This window comes from Orycteropus afer, unplaced genomic scaffold (genome assembly GCF_000298275.1).
Source record: "Orycteropus afer afer isolate SDZICR_OR568_19922 unplaced genomic scaffold, OryAfe1.0 scaffold00022, whole genome shotgun sequence".
NCBI classification, from domain to species: Eukaryota; Metazoa; Chordata; class Mammalia; order Tubulidentata; family Orycteropodidae; genus Orycteropus; species Orycteropus afer.
Window position 1 is genome coordinate 2,028,379 of NW_006921609.1, and position 6,000 is coordinate 2,034,378.

The window sequence follows — 6,000 nt, forward strand, 5'->3', positions numbered from 1 at the left end:
ATTATAATTATCATAATGGTTAATTTATTTCACCTTGACTAGGATATAGTAAGTGTTGTTGTTGTTGTTGATATGTGCCGTTGAGTCAGACCCGACTCATAGCGACCCCTCCTTGGGTTTCTGAGGCAGTACCACTACGGAAGTAGATTGCCGAACCTTCCTTCCGAGGAGTGGCTGGTGGGTTTGAACCGCTAGCCTTCTGGTTAGCAGTCAAGTGGCTTAGGCACTATGCTACCAGAGCTCCCGGACATAGTAAGTACTCAGTTATTAATTAAACATAAATCTAGTTGTTGCTGTAAAAGTATTCTGTAGATGTGCTTAACATCTGTAATCAATTGACTTTAAGTAAAGGAGATCATCTTACATACCATGAGTGGGTCTTATCTAATCAATTAAAGTTTTTTTTTAAGAAAAAATGCACATAAAAACAACAATATATAGAAATGAGGTTTCTTAGAAAAGAAGAAATTCTGCCTTAAGACTGCCATGTCAGTGTCAGCTATTGGTTCTGTTTCTCTGGAGAACTCTGATACAATAACTGTAAATTGTAACCTCAATGTTGTTCCTAGCTACCATCGAGTTGATATCCTCAATAAAGTTCCTGAAGTATATTTTCATATCTTTGTATTGTTAGTCTAAAATTATTACAAATTAGAGAAAACCATCAAAAAGTCATTAAAAAAACAATCACTTTCTCCCCCATACCTCCCCTATAAATGTGAATAATGTACCCTTGGAGACAACTGACCTTCTAATGGTAAATATATTTTGTCTTTCATTTAATCAAACAGAATGAAAAGTTAAAGAATAATTGTGGACCATTTAGGAGATAAGGACTCCCTCAAGGGCAAAGGAGAGACACTTAAGGTGATATGAGGAATGTTTGTGAATGCTAGCCATTGGTCCTCCAGGTCTGCTGTAACAAAGGTGTAACAAAAAGACTTTATGACTGGCAATCAAAAGAGAGATGCCACACAAGCTACATGTCCACTGAACAAAATAACAAATAAACAATAGTTTCAAGGGAGAAATTCAAACTAATTAGCTTAAGGAGTTCACTCACCATCTATTCAACATCTAAAATGCATCTCTCTCTTCAAGTATGGAAATAACCAGATGATCTCAATAAGAGTGGCCCTACAGGAATCTGAGTTAGTCAATCAGTGAGTCTCCAGAGGTTCAGAATTCTCAGAGAAGCAACAACATCTGGAATCTCAAGTTTTGAGAGGTGATCAGGACCCTCACTAGTTCACTGTGGAATCTGTATATTCCAAACACACAACTCATTCATTAGCTCTTCCATTTACTTTCAAATGTCTGTGTTTTCCAATGACCATCTGTTTCATATGTCCATTAATAAGCCTCAAAGACAGTCTGAAATCCAGGATTTTATTTATATCAATTTCTTCTTGCTTGGGCAACTCTATACAGTGGCTTCAACATCAGTCACACAATGGTTCCTTCATATGTGTCACAGATCAAGGAGTGACAGATAGGGTCTATAAGGAGGTCTATTACCATGTTTAAAATGGTTACTACTTTTTAATAATATATTTGAAAAGTTATTGGCATTCAATATTAATTTATTCATTCTGTTGCATTTTATTTAATGATAGTTATAGTAATGATTTTCCTGAGACCTATCAATAATATTGCCAGAAAATGATAAAATAAATATTTAAAAATGTAAAAGTAAAACCACTATGATATAACCACTTAAGCAGTAGGCAAAAAAAAAAAAAAAAAGTTATCTTTCTTGAATAGAGGTTACTTATTATTTCCAGGAATACAGCATTGAATCCAAGGCTTTTCCTCCCAATTCTTCAGAGATGACACCTCAGCATCTGTGCAGGCATTTAACTGGCTCAAATGCAAGGGTGAACAGTTGGTCAAATTCTCCTGAGATTTACTTGTTCTTTGAAAACATGTCTGTGCTGTAAAATACATGACCTACTTCATTCAGGAACAATTTACACTCTTCCTATAACTCCAGGAGGAGTCTTAATCTTTACAGAGCTTTCTGGAAAATGTATCATTGCTCACAGTGCATTGTAAAATTTAATGAAGAGTTATAAACACTGCAAAAATATAGCTTCCTAAAAATTGAAGTTAAAATTTAGAAACTATTAGTTTATTATATTCTCTGACCACTTAGTTATTAAGTTAAAATATATAATCTAATTATGAAAGTTGTTTCTCATCAACCTAAAGAATCATATGGATTTATGTCAATATCTAATTAAATATAATCTATGAATATTAAAATTTTCCCTTGTGTTTCTTTATTAACTTAGAGCAATGTATTGGCTATTATTAATACCTAGCATGAGTCATTTTTTTAAATTCTCATCTTGGTTTAGTTATTAAATATGGTCTTATACATTAATACAATGAAACATACAGTTATTTCACAAATTTACTAAATCTGAATCTATATATGCAAAAAGAATTGTCTTCAGCAAGGATAAATCATATGTGTTCTACATATGTCTACACTACATATATATCTCAAGCAGAAAGGATTGAAGAAAAATTCAAGCCTCAAGTTGTAATATTGAAGGGTTCTATAACCAGAGGGCTGGCAGTTCAAACCCACCAGCTACTTCTCAGAAGAAAGATTGGACGATCTACTTCCGTAGTGATACCATCTCAGAAACCCAAGGAGGGGTTGCTATAAGTTGAATCCAACACCACGGCAGTAACTTTAGGCAAAGTAAAAATAAATAAATAAATGAATGACAAAAGTCACTGTAACCCCCCCAAAAAAAATTTGGTCAACACTCACCCTTTTCAGTAAGTAGCATATAATTAAGAACCAAAAGTAGTAAAGGAAGATATCCAATCTTATTAAAGGCATTGGTGAAAAGAAGCCTCCAGGAAATGATGGAATACCAATTGAGATTCTTCAACAAACAGAGGAAATGGTACAAGCAATTACTTTGGTAAGAAATTTGGAATACAATTACCTGGCCAATTAACTGGAAGAGATCCATATTTGTGCCTATGGGAAAGAAAGATTATCCATAGAAATGAGAAAATTATCAAATAATATCATTAATATCACACACAAAGAAAATTTTGCTGAAGATAATTCAAAAATTGTTGCATTCATACGTCAATCAACAAGGAACTGTCAGAACTTCATGCCAGATTCAGAAGAGGACTTAGAATGAGGGATATCATTGGTGATGCCAGTTGGATCTTGGCTGAAGACAGAGAACATCAGAAAGAAGTTTACTTATGTTTTATTGACTATTGAAAGGCAAATGACTGGGTGGATCATAAACAATTATGAATAACATTGCAAAGAATGGGAAATCCAGAACACTTAATTGTGCTCATGTGGAACATGTACATAGACCAAGAGGCAGTTGCTTAAGTAAAACAAGGCTAGATACTGTGGGGTTTAAAACTGGAAAAGTATTTGGCAAGGTTATATCTTTTCACTATACTCATTTAATCTTTATGCTGAGCAAGTGATCCAAGAAACTAGACTTTGTGAAGAAGAGCACATCATCAGGACTGGTGGAAGACTAATTAATGGCTTGTGATGGGCAGATTGCACAACTTTACATACCAAAAGTGAAGACAACTGGAAGCACTTACTGATGAAGATTACAACTCACCATAAAAAAAAGCAAATATCTTCATAAGTGGACCAATAGGCAACATCATCGCCGAAGAAGAAAATATTGAAGTTGTCAAGGATTTCATTTTACTTGGATCAACAATCAATGGCAATGGAAGCAGCTGTCAAGAAATCAAGTGATATATTATTGCACAGGGCAAATCTGCTGTAAAAGACCTCTTTAAAATCTTAATGAGCAAAGATGTCACTTTGACGACTAAAATATGCCTGACCCAAACCATAGTATTTTAAATCATATCATATGCATGTGAAGGAACTCTAGTAGCATAGTGCCTAAGGCACTTGACTGCTAATCAGAAGGATGGGGTTTCAAATCCACCAGCCACTCCTCGGAAGGAAGGTCGGGCAATCTACTTCCGTAGTGATACTGCCTCGGAAACCCAAGGAGCGGTTGCTATGAGTGGGGCCAACTGGACTGTACATTGAAACGACAACAACATATGCATGTGAAAGCTAGACAACGAATAAGAAAGACTGAAGCAGAATCAACACATTTGAATTATGAAATATAGAATGTATTATGGACTGTCAGAAGCATGAACAAATCTGTCTTGGAGGAAGTAGATCTAGAATACTCTTTAGAAGCAAGGCTGGCAAGACTTTATCTTGCTTACCTTGGACAGGTTATCAGGAGAGATCAATCCCTGGAGAAGGACATGAGATTTATTAAAATAAAGGGTCAATGAAAAAGTTGAAGAGCTTCATAGATGTGTTGTCACAGTGACTGTAATAATAAGATCAAACACAGAAACAATTGTGAAGATGGCCCTGGAATGGGCAATATTTCATTCTGTTATATATAATGTTTCTGTGAGTTGGAGCTCACTCAGTAACACCTAACAATAGCAACATTCTATATATTTGTACTAATTTTCCAAATGTAAATTAAAATTAAACATAATTTTAATTTTAAAATGCCACTCAATTCATAAAATTTTTGCATGTATTTTTAATCAATATGTAGTGAAAAAAGTGCTATTATATGAGGTCCTGGAAAAATATTCTTGATAGAAGACAGTTTCATACTCAAACAAGGTGGGAATCACTATGCTATATTTTTTTAAAAGTTCTTTTCAGCTTAAAATTTTATTTCTCAAAGGTTAGGAAAGTAAAACACTTTTCTCCCTATTTTTTTTCCCTTTCTTTCTCCCTATTTGGGAAAAAAAAAGACCATGTCAATTTATAATAAATGAGCACATTCTCTTATTTAGTTTCAAAATTATTCAGCAAAAAAGGATATCTGGAAAAATTTTTGTAGTCCTTTTAGTAACAGATCAACATATCATAAATGACACATAAATAGAAAATCCAAACAGATTGAAATAAAACTGAATGCCAAGTTGAGTGAAAGATAATCCAACTAAGAGAAGATGAAACTATAAATGAGTGTTTGGTGAATTAAGATTATTTTTCTATACAAATGTTTCATTTTAGCAAACAAGAAAGTATGTCAGGAAGAGAAATAACTAAAGACCTAAAAACATAAAACTATATTCAAAAATATTCAATGTTATTCCACGTATAGTATGTGATGAGAAAATAATGTTGCCAAAACCAGTCATAATAGCAATAAACTGGGTTGTGCAGAATGACATATAAAGTTAGAGATAGCTTGGGGGAAAATAAGGTATTAGGGAGAAAAAAAAATCAATGTAAATTTCCTTCTGGAGGTAGTGCACCTGTCACTCCACTACTTGCTCATACACTGTTTTAAACATAAGAATCTCACTTGCCAAACGTAAGTACACGTCACAGCACAGTAAAATAGAAATTTCTGCAATAGTAAAGAAGACACTGTCAGGTATCACATAGATATAAGCACCCATAAAACTCTCTTTGTTTACTATACTATTTTTTAAAAAATAAATTTATCCTTTCTGTCTAATAAAATTTAAATATTCTGCATTCTAAAGAAACACCTTTAAAATAAACCTGAACAGAAAGTGTGAAGAAAAAATTACAAAAGCTAATACATTTCTATTGTCAACTACTTTCTTCCAGAAAAAAAAAAATTACATAAAGAACTGATACTACAGTATCTGTCTCCAAAATGAAAACATGAAGTTCTATAAGGTCAGAGTAGCCTCTTTTGAAGACATTTAAAGATCAGAGAGGCAAGCAATTTCCATGAATGTATTAGCCAGAAATTTCATATCTAATTCAATGGGTGAAAACAAAATAACCAGTTGCTAGAGTCAATTCCAACTCATGCCATCCACATGTGTTTCAGAGTATAACTGTGCTCCCCAGGATTTTCAGTGGCTGAGTTCTTGGGAGTAGATCATCATATGTCCTGAAGAAAGTGCAGCCAGAATGCTCCTTGGAAGTGAGAATGGCCAGTCTTTGTTTCA